Genomic DNA, 18,525 nt, shown 5'->3' on the forward strand with positions numbered 1-18,525 from the left:
GATTGCTAGTTAATTTACATCATTGTCCCATAAACATTTTTTCTATGTGTGTTGAACAGAACTTTAAAAAATATTTTCAAAATCAATATAAATTGGGATAGCAAGAAATTAGATATAAAGAAATAAATGCTAAGGAATAATTAATTTACATTCTACTTAAGGTTTATATTCTACATGATAATGAAATTTATAAACTTCTGTTGAATTAAAGATTAACTTATCCTAATGATGTTTTATTTTTTCTAATTCTGACTAATCATATTATATTTAAAAAGTTCCTTTAACATTTTATTGGAAATCCAAGATAATTCTATAACATGAGAGAATAAAATAAAATGAATTTATTTTGCTTGCAGATGACATGATTATATAGAAAATCCAAATGTATCTCAACAACAATAAAACTCCAGAAACCAATATACCAGTTCTAGGGTAGGATTAATATATAAAAGTCAATTATTTTCCTATTTGTCTGCAATGAATGAATGGAATTTAAATTATAAATATAATGGAATTTTACATTAGCACCCCACAAAATGAAATTACTCAGTATGCATCTAACCCAATATTCATAAGATCTATATGAGATATAGTCTCTCCCTGTTGCCTGAGCTTTTTTTCTGTGTCCTGATCGAAAATCTCCCAGTATCTTAACCATTTTGTGTGTGACTCAGCCATCTTCAGGTTTTTCCAAAAAAATCTGAGCTCAAGATGTGACCCTGTAGGTTCATAGACACAAATAAATTTGTTTAGAATTTTGTCCAGAATACAACAATGAAAGAAGAAATCCGGCCCCAGCCTTGAACAAAAAATTTCTCAAGCCATTATATAAACTCCACGATCCGACCTCCTCACTATGAACACATCTAGATGGAACATCCCTTTTTTTACCCACTGTCAGTCATGAGGCTAAGCTGCAATTCTCTGTAAATTTCCCCAAATAAATGTTTTGGAGTGATTATTCTGGAGGTTAGTTCTTCTTGGTTTGTAATCCCAATGGGTCCCTTGTTCACAGTATTTATCAGTCCTTGTGGGAATTCCCTTGGTGCCAATTTTAGGGTTACTTTAAGCAGGATTAGTAGGACAAAACATGAAGAAAACAACAACAAAAATTTTGATGAATGAACTCAGAGGAAATAAATTAATGGAGAGATATTTCATAGTCATGAACATAAATATTCAATATTGTCAAGATGCCAGTTCTTCTCCAATCAATCTGTAGATTCTATGCAATCCCAATCAGAGTCCTCACAAGTTGTTTTTTTAGACATTGAAAAACTGATTCCAAGGTTTAAATGGAGAGAAAAAAATAAAAATAAAACAAGAATACCCCCCAAAATATATTGGAGGACATAAACAAAGATGAAAGACTGACAGTACCTGACTTCAAGTCTTAGATAAAACTAAGGAATCAACAAAATGTGGTATTAGTAAATTGTTTATTTAGACAAATGGATTAGTAAAATAGGGAACCAAGAAACAGATCCACATAAATATAGTCAACTGACCTTTAACAAAGGAGCAGAAGTAATTAAATATTTATAGTCTTTTAAACAAATTGTGCTGGGACAATTAAATATTCAGAATGAATGAATGAATAAATAAATAAATAAATAAGCAGATCTTATATCAAAAAGTGACTTGAATCTTACACCCTTCACAAAAGGTATCTCAAAATGGACCACAAACCCAAATATACAGCACAAAACTATTAACTCCTAGGAAATAACATAAGAGAAAATCTACTTGATTTTAGGCTTGGCAAAGACACAAAGATAAAACACAAAGGCAGAGTCCATCAAAGAATTGATAACCAGGACCTCATTAAAATTGTCAAGAGAATAATAATAAAAAGCCATATATTATAAATAAAATAACTTTTTATCTCAAAGCTTTGGTGGGAGAGAGGGATAGGGTAGTAAAGATTGAACCATAAACAGAGAGCAACAAAAATTTATAAATATAAAATTTGTCAACATTCCTTTTTTAATTAATTAATTTATTGTTGTTGGTGGACACAATACCTTTATTTTGTTTATTTATATGTGGTGCTCAGGATCCAACCAAAGGCCTCAAACAAGCTAGGTGAATGCTCTTCCTCTGAGCCACAACCCCAGCCCTTCAACATTCCTTTTAATGTCTGTGTGGTGTGTAGGATGTTTAAAACATCAACATTGGTTATATTTTCTTCTCTTATTAAAAGAAATAAGTGTTTGTATGTCTAAAAGAGCTATTCTTATGAAATTATAGAAATTCTATTTAATATTCTCTCCTTGCTAAAAGGGGCAAAGATATCCACAATTTGATTGACAGCTATTTAATAATTCTACTAGCACCATAAAAAAGTTAAAAAAAAAATAAAAAGCAACCCTTCGTGATAGAAGATAAATCAAATAGAAATGACTAAAAAGAAAATTGTTGCACTATGAAAAGGTCAGACACTTAGATTTACATAGATGGCACTTATGGAAAACATTTACATTTCCTGTCAAGTGATGATAAGATGAAGCATAGACAAGAAAGTTGACATACATTATCCTAAAAGACATGTGCCTTCATGAGAACAATTTATCTTTGCCCTCAAATAATTTTGATTTTTAAATTGCTAAAATCACTTTTAAAACTTGTTTTAAATATAAAACAGTTTCTAATTAGACTCATTACTAAATATTACAAATGTGTCAACTTGCCATTTGCCGAAAATACTTAACTTGCTGTTTTAGGAATTCCTTTTATGTCTCACTCTGCCCTTCTTATAGATACATGAATATATACACACAGGACTTTCTGTATTCACTTCTAGCTTAGATGTACTAGGAGCAAGAAAACCTTTGAATGTCTTTAGTACTACAAAGGGAATATTATTTTAAAGAATTTTTTTGTGTATGTAAAGAAAAATTTACATTACTTAATATTTACTTTTGAATCCCCTGGATATTAATTTTATTTATCATCAGTTATCCACAGTATAAGTTCTTTTAGAAAAAAATATTTGTGCATAATATTCAGAGCTATATGCCCTCTGACAAGAATAGTCCTGAATATTTAAATGCTCAAAAATATATATTTGAAAAGTATGAATAACTGGCTTTACTTGTTATCTTTTCTTCACCTACAGCTGCTTCATTTATCAGAACATTCAATTTATACTGTTTATTTTTACTCAAAAATTTATTTGTTTTATATTTATAACATGGTGTATTTTTGATTCTGACTTAGGAAAGAGTGACATAGTTCAAGGCTGTAAGCCTTTATAAAAAGAAGGGAGGGGGGTGGGTGAAGTGGTGCACTCCTGGAATCTCAGCAACTTTGGAGGCTAAGTCAGAAGGATCACAAATTCAAAGCTACCCTCAGCAATGGCACAATATTATGCAAACCAGTGTGAACTGTCTCTAAGTAAAATGTAAAAAAAAAATAAATAATAGTGCTGGGGATGTGGCTCAGTGGTTGAGTGCTCCTGATTTCAATCCCACAAACAAACAAACAAATAGAAAGGAGATTCAGAATCAGATTCTCAATAGTCATTATTCAGAAAAGTGTCAGGAATCTGCTGGTTGCACCCTCTCCTTTTCTATTGGGTCTTCCCTCCCTCTGTTGGTCTTTTAGATCTTTTATTCACTTCCTGTCTCATCACCTCCACACCCTGAACAAACCCATTTAAAGTCAGTCCGGGAATACAATAGCATAGCAAAAGATAATCTGAATTGTAGTCTCCTAACTGTTGCCAAGTTGAGTTTCTCAAATTTCATATGCATTACTATTATTGTTTCTGGAGAATCACCTTTGCTTTCAGATTTTGTGGGTACAACCACACCCTGAATCACAGAAATAAGCCTGAAAATATATTAATTCACTGCATTTTAACTTTCCAATGTTTAATAATTTCACAATTTGTAAAAAAAGACACAAAGATGTTCTAAACAATGTTCACTAAAAGATGTTTCATTATCTTGGAAATATTGGCAAGCTGCATGACTTTGATAAAGAAAGAACATTTTCTTGGATACTAATCTTCAATCATATTCTCGATTTTCCCTGTCTCAGTGTTCAGGCATTGTCCCAGAACCTCACATTTCCAGTCAAGTGCAGGCTAAGCTCTAACTCCAATGGCATGCAAACTTAGCAAAACTATAATGACAAGCCAGCATGCACTAAAATATTATTTTTATCTGCTGGGCTGCAATCCCAGCAGCTGAGGAGGCTGAGGCAGAAGGATATGGAGTTTAAAGTCAGCATTAGCAAAAATGATGCTCTAAGCAACTCAGTGACACGCTGTCTCTAAATAAAATGTTAGATAGATTGGGCTGGAGATATTGCTCAGTGGCTGAATGTCCCTGAGTTCAACCCCTAGTACAAAAAAAAATTCATTTTATCTTTGAAATGAGCCTTGATTTTAAACAAAGCATCTTTCAGAATATCACCAATGAACTCCTTTAAAGTTGATGTATGATTTATAAATAAGATATAATATGTTGGGAGATTTTTGTCATCAAAATGCCAGTTTTAGTTTTCTTATTCTTTAAATTTTTAAACTGAGCCCTTGGAATGCAGTTTTTCATCATTTCTTATTCCTAATACATATACTTTAAGGGATATATGTTTCCCACTAACAAAAATTTAGCTAGAACACAAATGTATTTGTAGTCTGATATTAGATCTTTTTAATACTGTTCTGTTAAAAATATTTTCCAAACTTAGTTGTGGTTTTCATTGATAATGATCTATTTAAAAGAATACTGTGTAAAATAAAAATATCTAGGGATTTTTCTAGCTACTTCTTTCATTAATTTCTTTTAGTTAATTCCATTGTAGTTATAGGACATAGTATGATAATTATTTGAGATTTATTTAATAACCCAAAATAGTTGTACTGATCTCCACAAAGGGCAGACTTTTAATATAAACTTCAGTAAGGACCTTCACAGGCAAAAGTGTTTAAAAGAGCTGAAGTCACAGAGATTATCCCATAGCAAATGTGCATGGAAAATAATTCTAATGATCTTCAGTGCTAAGGAGCAAATGAGTGTAATGATAAAATTTCTGGAATTAGAAAATAAAAAAGTGACCTTTCACCAGCATTTGAATGCAGACTCCTACACAACGTGGGATTTGATCAAGCTGTGAACAATGTGTAAGACGTATATAGGAAGAGTATATTTCTCATAAAAATTGTTTTGTAACTGTGGTTGTTCTACTTTGGCTGAAAGAGCCTTTTGTTTAATCCAGGAAGCGGTGGGAATCTCAGTGGGAGGAATAATTGGAGTTAGGTAAAGGTGTTTCAAGATTTTTCCATGAAGAATTGTGAGTTCATAGTTTTGAACAGAGCTTTTTAAACAATTGGTTAGAAGAAGGGGACTTTGAAAGATTAGTACAGGAGGATGGCAGAGGGAAATGCTGTTAAGGAAAGAATCGCTAAACTCCAAATAAATGATGGTACCAACACAGAAGCTGAGGAAACTGTAAGAAAGAGGCAGACTTAAAGATACTTGTGAATGGAACATTGACATAATTGTTGGTTGAGTAGGTAAAGGAATAAGAATATTCTTTATTAAAAATTAGAAAAGTATAGTTACACATAGTAGTTGGGTTCATTTTGTCAAAAGATACATGCATAGAATTTGATATCAATCACATTCTTCTCCACTGTTCCCTCCCTCAGACTATCCTTCCTCTACTGATCTTCATTTCACTTGTTTACTCATTTTGTTTTGATTGACAGTCTCTATATATACATAAAAGTGAATTTCCTGTTTTATATTTATATATGTATATAATGTGGTTTTGTTAAAGTTAATGAATGAGAATATTCTTTCATTTGGGGAATGTAAAATTTTGTTTCTAAAAAAAATTAAATAGAAAAGGTAGGAACTATAGGTTTAAAATTACTTAGTTGTTGTAGACATTTTGTATTTCAGATGGTTATGATCAACCTGGTAAAAAATGTTGAGCAGGAAATTGCAAGTTTGTAATTTGAACACGTAAGTCATCATAAGTATGAAACTTTCAAATTTAAGATAAAAATGTAAAGTCAATGGCTTCAGCTTTGAACAAAAGGAAATCTAGGGAAAATATAAGAGCCTGAGAAAAAGAGAATAAAGAAGGGTGAATATGCATATGAGACATATTCATATTTAGGAGATGAGAGCATAAAAGTGGAAAATTAAAAGGCTAGAAAACACATGTCAGTTATAAGTACAATACAATACTAGTAGTTAACTACATTCCACTTAAATGAAAATGGTAATCATATAGGTTAATATTGCACATGTCAAGGAAGAAAAGAATTCCAAGCAATGAACTGCTAGTATTCAAGGGCAAATACCTCAGTGGTCAAGATAAATGGTACTGGTATTTATTGGGTACCTACTATGTGTCTGATGAGAGGGTAGGGGGCAGATAGAGAGACTCTCTTAAGTTCCTGTAAAACATATAATATGAGTTTTATAATCTATATGTATAAAATAGCGTTAGAGGCTCTATATAGTTAAAAGGCACTTCCATCCAAGGCTGTTATAAAAAGTGGAACCTGTATTCATTCTGATTCTAAAAGTACCCTCAGAAAGACAAGAAACATTTTAGTAATGCAAAGTAGTTGGAAACTAATCTTTTGTTAGCCTTGAAAGAAATGAAAACAGATTGCAAAACCTTACTTGGAGGATGTAGGTAAGAGCTGATGCATACCCACAAGATAGATTCATTCTTTTCTTTTTCATTCTTTCAAAAAAAATGCATATCTACTATTTACTGTGCAAAGTGAATTATGCAAAATGTTGGGAATAAAAGAAGCTGGCATAAACACAGTAATAACAAAAAGCAATAAAAAGCAACTATCACAAGAATTTTATCCTTCTGAAGAAAAGTGTAGAGTGGGAAACAATTGTGAATTATATAAAAATCTAAGTCAATGTAAAATTGTGACTATGACCATACAAGGAAGGATATGGTAATTCTGTGATGGAAAAGGATACCTGAGCTGGAATCTGAAGAAAGGAGTTATTTATTAGATAAAACATGTCTGTGGAGAACCAGTAGTTCAGGAATATATATTATATAGTAGGAGCTCAGTAAATACTCAATAGAACCGGTTTATAAATTGCTCCTATCTAGTGCCCTTAGTCCAAAACCAGAGTATTCATCATAATATTCCAAAAAAAGTCATAATATATTTCTTTTAAGTAGGAAAAATGATATTTAAAAAATATATTTCCAACAAAATTGGTTGACATAATTGCATTTATTTTCTCTTGCTAAAGTCATTGCTGCTAATGTGATATCAATGATATAAATGAATAGCTATAGTGTCAAAAAATATCACAATTACTGTGTATTAGAAATGCATACAGAAAAAACCTTTAGCTGATTTTACTGTTTTCTAGATTTTCTTTGGCAAGTGAGCGGAACAATTGATTTATGATACCAAACTTCTGTGACACTACAAGGAAGACATTTAAAAGAGATTAATAAATGGGGCCAGTAGGGGTAAAAATGCAATGGTTAAATGTTTTGCCAAGCATGATAAACATTCAAATTAATCAATAATATCTTTTCTATCATTGCTGTAACAACCTAGGAATGATTTTCAGGAAAGAAGTATTATTTATTCTGGGGATTTGGTTATTCTTGTCACCATCACAATATAGTAATCTGTAGGAATCACCTTTGAAGTACACATCTGGCCTGGGCTTTGGCCACCATAGTCTGCATACCCCACCTCCACTTCATGGCCACCTAACTCTCCTACAAATAAATGTGGACCCCTCACTCACATGTGGTAAAAGTTAATATAAATCCAGGGAGGGCAGTAGACAGAAGTGTGGCAAATTCCCAAGAAGGTAGGAAAATCTTATCAATCTTCACAAGATGTTAGAAACATAAGAAAGTATGATTGGAATATGTGGACAAAGAAACTTAAAAAAAAGACCTTTTTCCGTTGTGATTTTTGACCCAGAATTAAAAAACAAAACAAAACAAAACAAACAAATAAACAGAAAACACTGATATTAAGAAAAATAATTAGTTTAGTAACTCCAGGACAAAACCAGAACTGTCTGAATAGGTTTGTTCCATAGACATTGTCATTGTTTTCCTTTTTATCAATTGTAGTATTATTCCCTCCCATCATGCTCTGAAAGATAAAATAGTACCAAAAAGAGAAAATTTTAACTACAGTTCTATCCTTGTACCATTTTAGTATCATTGGGAAGGCACTTTCTAAACTGATTCTCTGAGATGCTTGTTTCTTGGCTAATGCCTTTGTGTGGACCTTCCCCTTGAATGTGAACTTAAATCTTTGACTTGGTTCTAATATTTAGAACAGAACTAAAGTGATGAGATGTCACCTCTCTGATTAGGTTACAGGAAGGGCATGGTGGGCTATTTAAGCCTCCTTTTAGTTTACTCTGTCAGAACACTCATTGTGGGGAGAAAGCAACCATACTGTGAGTGGCCTTAAGATGAGGTTCCTAAGGCCTGGTAAGAACTGAGACTGTGGACTGATAGTCAGTGAGGTGCTGAAGCCTACCAAGAACCTCTTGGGTGAGCTTTGAAGAGGATCTTTCAGCCAGTCTTGAAATGACTCCTGTGTAAGCCAACAGTTGGAGGCAACCTCATAAGAGACCTTGTACAGAAGTACCCTACTAAGCTTCATCTAGATTTCTGACCCATTTAAACTGTGAGATAATAAATGTTTGCTGTTTCTAGTCACAAAGTTTGACAATATCTCCTTGCACAGTCATGAAGAAGTAACATAATTTTATTTAATATTTCAATATATAATTCCATAAATATATGGAAACATTACCTTACTTCCTTTAGTCTTTTCCAACAAAATAAACAGACATCAAAATGTGTTTCATAAAACTATAGTTTTAGTTTAGATCACTTACTATTTCTATGTCTTGAAAAAAATTAAGGAATTGGCTTACTGAAGTAAAAGAAACACAACCTCTGGAAATATTGAGAAATATTTCTCCTCAAAACAACCTCTAATATTCATAGAACATCATTTGATTTTAGAAACAAATGGAAACTATTCTATTGAGTCAAAATGTAAATAAGCAAAAAACTCAAAAGCTATAAGGCAGAAAAGATCAGACTAAGAATACCCTATGGAATATGCCTTAATACTTAGATGGTATCACAGGTGTTGATATTTGCATGATACATTCAAACAGAATTTATAGCAACTTAGCAGCTGCACTCTAAATAGTGTCTTATAAAAAGTCTATTAAGCAATAATTGCTATTCAATATTCATGACTTAATGAAAGTGACTTGTTGCAATTTTAAGCCATTTTAGAATCATCATTATGGAAAACTTTGACATGTAGAAGCTGTTTATATCAGTTTGAGAGAAAAAAAAATATGCATGTATTCTTTTTAACCTCCCCCCACTTCGTATTAAGAAAGTAGAAAGCAAAGCATCATATTCCATTTAAATATTTTTTGGTGTATGTTTGTATGATTTTAACAAGAAGATTTTTAAGTTCTATTTTATGTTATTGACAGCTTGCTATAGAGAGGCATTACATTCACATTGGCAAGAATGACCAATTAGAAAACATTTCATTTTATGCTTATAATGTAGGTGCTGATAATTTTTAAATATGAAAATAATAATGACTTTTGTAAAAGTTATAAATAAATTCCAATATGTTCAGAGAAAAGATATCTACTTAATGTCCAGTCATGTGAAAATAGTCAACTCCAACCAGTCGCAGCCACTGGTCATACAGATACTTGTTTGGAACTCATCAGAGAGGAAAAGACACATTGATAAAAGCATATCCTATGGAAGTATAAGTTAAAAAGAGAGTATAAAAGACAAAGGCGAGTGTGAAAGGCTATATCAACATTTTGGTAAAAAAGATGTATCAAAAATCACAGAAAGCTTAGGCTACCATCAACCTCAACTAGTTCAGTTATTATAGTTTGGTAAAAATAGATGGAAATGGGAGGATGCTCATCTGATTTGCCTATACAGTGTTTCTATGTTGCTTATATTCTGTAGCAAATTTAAATATTTCAAAATATGAATGAAAGGTATAATCTCATTACTTGTGTTATATAATTTGCACATAGATTATACTTTTCAAGTTACAAGTTTTAAAAAGTAAGGTTGTGAAGGTTAACAAGGGAAAATAATCTTAATAGCATTAGAATTGTGCGACAGCAAAACTTTTTCATATATATATATATATATATATATATATATATATATATATATATATACCATACTCTTCAGAGCTGAGATTTTTTTTTACCTCCAGAAAACTGGACCATACAAAGCTGTAAATATCAGTTGCTAATAGTAACGCCATGATTTCCCTAATACTCACTCTTGTGTCTTTTTTTTTTATAAAGATCTATCTCCATGTAGACAAAACAATTATCTGAGTGAAGAAACAAAAACTGATACATTACTTCCCCATACCCCTTAGTCCCTATTATGGTCTGGATCTGTGGTGTCCCCCAGGAGCTCATGTGTTTGAAGTTGAGAGGCAAAATGACTGGGTTAGGACAGCCTTACCCTAGTCCAAGCATTAATATCCTTTAATTAACTGGGTGGTAACTGTAGGTTTCTAGGTTGGGTATGGCTGGGAGGAATGGGTCCCTGGGCATGTGCCTTTGGGGTATATATCTCATTCCTGGTGAGCCACGTCTGTCTCCCTGTGCTTGCTTGGTGCCATAAACTGAGCAAATCTGCCTGTTCCATGCTCTTCCACCATGATTTTCTGTCTCACCCCAGGCCAAGAACAATAGAAGTAGTGGTCTGTGGAATGAGACCTGTGAAATTGTGAGCCCCAAATGAACTTTTCCTCCTCTAAAATTGTTCTTTGTCAGGCCTTTTGGTCACAACAGAGAAGAGGCAAGTTTTGCTGTTTGTCTCAATGATAATCTTTTTAGCAAATGAAAACAATCCAGAATCATACCCTTTTCATTGAGTTGACACTTTCATCAATAGTCCTATAATCTGAAACAGGTCCTCAGTTTTCTACTTTTTTCTGTGATGTTTGTTCCTTTGAACACTATAGGCCAGTTATACTATTGAGTGTTTCTCAATTTGGGGTTGTCTGATGTTACTTTATGATTAGATTGAGGTTATCGAACTGTAGCAGGATTATCATGGAGGTGATATTGCCTTTCTGTTGCACAAATCACATTTCATTAATAATGATGTTAACTTGGATCATTTGAATATTGTGGTATTTTCACTATTATTCACTGTCATCCCTAGTTGGACTTTAATTCCCTGCATAGGGCCATCCATCCATTGGCATAGTTATCATCCTATAATAGTTGATCCTGGGTAAGTATGACCTGCTTTTATTTTTCAGGCTCCAAAATGCCCCACAATATGATCCTAAGAGCACCCTCCACACCCTACAAGCGAACTTCCCTCTCCTTCTGAACTTTCACAGCTTGCCTCATCTAGTGTGAACAACTAGCATGCTACATTTCACCTCAAAGTTTTGAGCTAAATTATTTAGAAGTGTTCAGAGGAAAACCTCCTATTCTCTCCTAACTGCATTTTAAAGAGGTTTTCAAAACCTCTTTTACTTTTCAATCAAATTATTTTTTTGTTTTAAATCTACTTATTATGTATTGGTAAAGACCATGAACAACTATAATAACAATATGCCATTTTATTTATACATTGTTAATTTTTTTTTCATTATTGCCCTTCATTTAGTAAAAATGTGCTGGTTGGACAGTAAATTATGGGTGCTTTAACCATGCTGGCCTTCAGGATGTGGAATATAGTATCAATTTTTATTCATTTTACTTTGATCTATAGGAGCAGCAGCATTATACAGAGCTCATCTTTGCCTCCTTCCACGACATCATCACTCGACGTCTAGGAAGCTACACTCTAGTTTATCATTCTGCCTTACTCATTCTGAGTATGCCTTCATAGTTTCTCCTCTTCTCTCTTATGTTTTAATACGCTGGGTTTGCCACAGGTTTCTCTCCTTGGAGCTATTCTCTATTTCACTCACTCTATTGATGATATCTTTCAGTTCAGTGGCTTTAAAGGCTATTTATCTGCTGATACCTGTCATATTTATGTCTTTAGCCTAGACCTCTATCTTGAATTTGAGATTTATATATCCAAATGCCTACTGGGCATTTCGACCCAGAAAACAATGAGGAATTTTAAGTGCAACTTTTTCAAAAATGTAGTCCTTCCTCTATGTTTTTTTTTTTTTTCTCTTCCTGCAGACTTGTGATCCCAGGTGTGGACAGTTCAACTGGCTCAAGCCAAAAAAACTGTGGCATAATCTTCTCACACCATATATTCCACCCATTAGTAAATTAGTTGCATGTCCTTTGACATGAATCAAACTGAACCATTTCTTACCACTTTCACTGATATTTTCCTGGTATAAGTCCTGCCTATCTGAATTACTGCAAAATTTAACAGGTAACAGAATTCTGCTTCTACCTCCACCATGCTTCCAGTCTCTCTCTTTCCCAGTGCCCCACTTTCAGTACATTCTTGACCCTGTTAATAGAACATTCTCAATATCCAATGCGGGACTGTACTCCTGTGTCTGCTCCTCATTTCATTCAGAATAAAGTCAGAGTCCTCCAGGGACAAGGAAGGCCTTGCATGGTCACACCCTCTCTTACTTCTCTGAGTTTAATTCCCATGGACTTGCTCTATTCTGGTCATATGGCCTCAGTGACATGCTATGAGCATGCTAGCATACTCCTGCTAACATGTGTAGCCCTACCTCCTTTGCCCCATCTCTCTTCCTACCTGAAATGCTTTTACTCCCATAGCCAACAGATCAGCTTCACTGGTACTTCAAGTCTTGGTTCAAGTCTGACCAGCACAATGAAGTTTTCCTGACCTGTAATCCAACCTTTCCTTGTCCTAGACATGCCAGGGCCCTCTTACCCCATCCTACATTTTTATAACACTTATCCCTTTAAAAAATATTCCACATACTTTATATATTTTCCTTGATGTTTTTGCTTCTCTCTTTGCAGTATAATGCAAATGTAGAAGTAATGGTGACCCATGGCAGTTTTGCTCAAAATGTCTCCTATAAGCCTACAATAACACCTGGAACAATTTAGATGAAAATATATAGTTGTTGAATACACAAATGAAGACATTTTAATACAAAAAACCACCAATGAAAAATATAAAAAATATTTTATCTAAAATTAACAATAATTTTCTCAGTTTACATCAGTAATGTTATAACAATGCCAAGTTTACTAAAAAGTTACTTTAAAATACTCTTCAATATTATGCTTGACACCCTAACAAAATGATCAAATTTTCAGGCACTATTCCTTAATAAATTAGAAATACTAATTATTTGCCATAAAATGGAACTATTTTCAATTTTGAAATGAGAAATCACTATCACTTACATTTTATATTTTAATATCTCATTACTTTGCATTAATTTCTAAAAAGAAGTGATATTTTCATTATGTAAACAAATGAACCAACAGCCTCATAATTTTCTAGTATTTTTTTAACTTTTGAATTTTTATGCCATGAATGTATTTTCATAGTTTAAAATACAGAGCATACCTTCAGCACTATTGCACTTATTTTCTAAACTCTAGGATAATCATATTGCATAAAATTCTACAGCAGAAATATTGCATAATTCACTTAGTGTTCATCCATTCAACATTGCACATGCCTGCTTACCAAGGCATTTTTTCCCAGTAGTAGCAAAGTTATACATGTAACTTTTGCCTCCTTTAAATTATTTTCCATTGGGAAAAAGTCCTTATAAATTAGATTTCAGAATGAAAGGATATAATGTATAACTCTTATAATCATATCACAGACAATAAAAAACAGAACAAAACCCCTAGTATCACCTAATTGCTATTCCTTCTTAAATTACCTGTCTTGCATATCATTTTGTCCTAGTTTTGTTATTTTAATAGAGTAGTTTAAACATTTTCTTCTCCTTTTAACATATCTTAAAACTTAATGAATTTTATATATCCTAATGCCTACAATTTGTGCAGTTTTAGTTGCTTTTTTTTAGTAAATTTACAGCATTTTGTAGATCTCACCACAATCTAACTTCAGAGCATTTCTGTCATCTCAAATGATCCGTAGTCCCCCTCTGTAGTCATTCTCCTTCCCACATCCCAGGTCCAGGCAACTGATTATCTACTCTTGATCTGCAGTTTACTGAAAAGTCCACAGAAATGGAATTGTTCCAGGTGCACTCTTATATTTGATTTCTTTCACTTGGCATGATATTTTCTGGTTTATCCTCGTTTTTACTGGTCTCTGCTAGGAAAATTTTACATGTACCATGTGCATATTCACCAAAATACCTTTTTGTTGTGAACATTTTGATCATGGCTTTTTGTGCAAGCATCTATTACGAAAGATTACTGATATATGAATTTATGATTTACATAATTTATTCTGAAAAATATTTTAAAATATCGTATAAACAAAATTTTTCATTAACAATTCTGGATCTGAATACAAAATTTTATATCAATATAATCTAAATATTTATATGTATCTGAAAAATAATATGAATATAATTTGTTTTAAGCATATGGAACTGCCATATAACATTTTCACTTTTCAAGTGTTCTCATTCACTCTCCTGGCCTGCCTACTACTATACTGATTTGACTGATTTGTCATCTTGATAAAAAGATAGATCTCCAACAGTGAAGATGAACTTCTGAGTATTTCAGCACATTTTAGTAACCCATCAGCATAATTTCCACTATTTCTGAAAGCAGGCAAATCTAAATTAGTGATCAAGAGTTTTGTTTTACTTTTCAATGCACAATTTATAACAGTATACTCATTGCCTTCAGATCATGCTCTAACCAAACTTGCATGGTCTCTGATGCTAATGCTTCTGCAGCCCTCTCAGGTGGTGTTTGTGAGCTTAGAACAGAATGGGGGTCTCAATTCTCTGTCACTTCCCCCCTAAAACACCCATTTTTAAATCTTATATATTGGACTTCACCATTCTTTCTTATGATAGACATCAATAGAACTTTCTCCTAATTATTTCTCAATGGTTACTGCTCCTCATGTATTGTCACTCATTTCAACAGAATTCTTGGTGATTCTGATATCCACATAGACTATATTTTCAATAACTTTGATGACAATGATCTTTTTCTCCACCAACATTAGCCATTCATTTCTAAAGTCATACACTAGCTCATGTTACTACTAACAGCTATAGGTGTCCGGGATCACAAATCTCAGCTCATTCCCTCTTACATACTGACTGCCTATAATCCTTCCACCCCACCAGCATCTTTTTCATGTCACTTCCCATGCTTATGTCCTTCTTTCTCTTCTAACCCATTGCATAGTCTATAATTACTAAATTCACTTTCCCTGCATACAGTTTCAACTTCCTTGCTTCTTCTCACTTCATCATAGAGTTAGAAAAATCTCAAGTTTGCCTTTGTACACATGCATCTGTACATATTTGAGATAAAACACATGTTCCAGTATGTGGTCTTATTTTAAACTAATGGCAAATAAATTCACATGGACCCTAAAATCATAAATTATTGTTGTTGTTGTTGTTATTATTATTATTATTATTATTTTGTACTGGGAAATTGAACCCAGAGGTGCTTTATCACTGAGTTCCATCGACCAGTTCTTTTTATTTTTTATTTTAATACAGGGTTTCACTAAGTTGCTGAGGACCTTGCTGAGTTGCTGAGGGCTGCTAAATTCTGAGGCTGGCCTCATACTTGCAATCCTAAATCTCAATCTCCCCAATTGCCAAGATTACAGGCATGCACCACCATGGCTGGTTTATTTACTGCTTTTCTAGAACATTCACTCTCCACTCCATCTTCAGGAGCACTGTTACACAACACATACCTTGTTGTAAAATCTTAATTTTTTTCACTTCCTGAGTCCCTCCTTCTGTCTTCCCCATCCCAGTTACCTGAAATTATATTTTTCTAATTGCGGAAGCAAAATAAATGGAGTTTTTTTTTAACTCATTTATCTTTCTCTCAGTCTTATGCAAAAGTGGTTGACATTTTCTTCAAACATATTCTGCATCCATCCACTTCAGTATAGCCTCACTGGCACTAACCTGGATCAAGCCTTGCCATCTCTGGATTATTGAAGGAGCTTTTGAAAGAGGTCTCCCAGACCCAACTCTTACCCATTACCCCACAATATTTTCTTAAAGCCATAGTGATCCCCTGATTAACTTAATTACATAGTAAAATACATAGAACATGAAAAGGTGCTATGAAGAGTAATTGGGGTGCAAACATTGGAAAATCAAGGCCTGGGAAAGGTTGCCAGTTCAATAGACTCACTATGAGAATCTAAATGAATAATAGGTCCTTAAGTGAAGAACTATTTACTTGCTCATTTTCTTTTTTTTTCTCATTCTATTACAGTGAAAGTTCTAATGGTGAAGGCAGCCTTCCTCCCTTTTTTGTGACACTCTTTCCACAGAAACAAGAACTGCATTCCTTCCACAAACATGAAGGACAGTTGCATGGGTCCATGAAAGAAAGTACCAAGATAGAAAATTCAGTTCTTTGTTTTCAATATAAAGTTAGTGTGTTGAGGAAAGGGAGGAGAGTGACAAGTTTAAAAACTGGTGTGTAAATCTTTGATAACATTTTATGTTCAATCATAACTAGTTTCAAATAGATTAATTTTCATTTATAAAGTTTACAAGCATCCAAATGTTGCTTTGAGCATAGCATTCATTATCTTTTAATGGTAATATACGCTGCTCATTTGACATTTACCTGGTTCCTGCTAAGTTAATGAAGCAAAAAATAGAGAAGGAAGTAAGGAGTGATCAATGAAGATATGGATAAGCTACAAAATAGTCTATGATTTCTGCAACTAATTAATGCTTGTGAGAAATGAGAAAAATAGGTCTAAATGAAAAGACTCAATTCTCAAGGAATAAGGAAAATAAGAGAGAAACATATTGGAAAAAATGTGATGTAGCATTTATAATTAAAAATATAACCATAGCTTTTAGGCCTTTTTAGAGATACATCTGAGAAATTATTTATCAATTACCAAGAGTATTATTCTAACTGCAATAAAATTAATTTATGTGTGCCTCATAACATTATATGATAAAAGAATAAAGGAAATAATAATGATGAGAATTTAATTAAAGGAGTAGACAGAAAAAAAATTAAAATTTTCTATTTCCCCTTTATGGCTATTTTCAAAATGAAACACAATAAAAGCATATTAAACTAATAATTGAAACATTTTAGTCCAATTAGATGCAATGATTTTGGAACTCATTCATAATGCTACTCCTAATAATGCTTAATTTTTAAAAATTTTCCAGTTACCAAAGTAAAAATGTGCTCATTATGAAAATATTATACAGTATACAAATGTTTGATTTGAAAAGTTAGATACCTTGCAAACTTAAGGATTTCATTTTTAACAATATTGTGATTATCAGTTCAGAATTTTTCACGTAACCATCAAAGCATGACTTTGTGCAGATTGATCAGGGGAATACAAAGGTGAAAAAGATAAGGAGAGGTATAGACCATAGCATATTTTAGGTGCTGCTTACTCACATAACAGTAAAGCTACACAGGAGATATTCTCTCTCTCTCTCTCTCTCTCTCTCTCTCTCTCTCTCTCTCTGTGTGTGTGTGTGTGTGTGTACACACATACTGGGGACTGAGCCCAGGGGTGCTCTACCATTGAGCCACATCCCCAGCCTTTTATTATTATTATTTTTATTTTTATTTTGATATGGGTGTCTCACTGAGGCTAATCTCAAACTTGAAATCCTCCTGCCTCAGGGTCTGAAGATACTGGGACTACAGGTGGTGCCACTATGCACATCAGAAGAATGTAAATTTTATGAGATACAGAAGAGGGAGAAATAACTTCAGTTGAGGAACACCATAAAAAGATTCACTAATTATAAAAAAAAGTATTTGGAATTTACTCTGACAGGTGGAAATATGTGTCTGTTACCACAGTATATTTATTACCCCAGAAGATAAAATCTTAGTTTTGACAAAAGACTGACAGTGGAGTACAGCTGCCCAAACAATGCTGTGGAATAAAAGAACTTCTCTGGCAGGTCAATCACGTCACTGGGCATGATGACAGTTGACTAGAATTGTGACAAAAAAGAGGTCCTGTCAGCTATATCAACACCAGGATGAAAGTGTGACACATTGTGCTTGTATCCAACTTGTTTCATACAATGTTTTCAAGGATGTTTGTATGGTAAACCTTGGAGGAGAGACAACATAGTTATCTGAAGCAGAGACCAGGTATGTTTCCTGAGTAGAGCAATGAAAACAGCACATCCCTCCAGGGAAAGGAGTTGGGCGGGTTTGGTAGTGTTCTCTATTTAACTTTTTGTTTTTGTTCCTATAACAAACCAAAGTTGTTTAAAATAATACTAATATGTTTTGTTTCAGTTCTGGAAATGAGAAATCTGAAATGGGTCTCACAACATATCATCATCAATGACTTCCCTCAGGAAGCTCTAGAAAAAGATTTTTTTTTTGG

Source organism: Urocitellus parryii, unplaced genomic scaffold, assembly GCF_045843805.1.
Source record: "Urocitellus parryii isolate mUroPar1 unplaced genomic scaffold, mUroPar1.hap1 Scaffold_48, whole genome shotgun sequence".
NCBI lineage: Eukaryota > Metazoa > Chordata > Mammalia > Rodentia > Sciuridae > Urocitellus > Urocitellus parryii.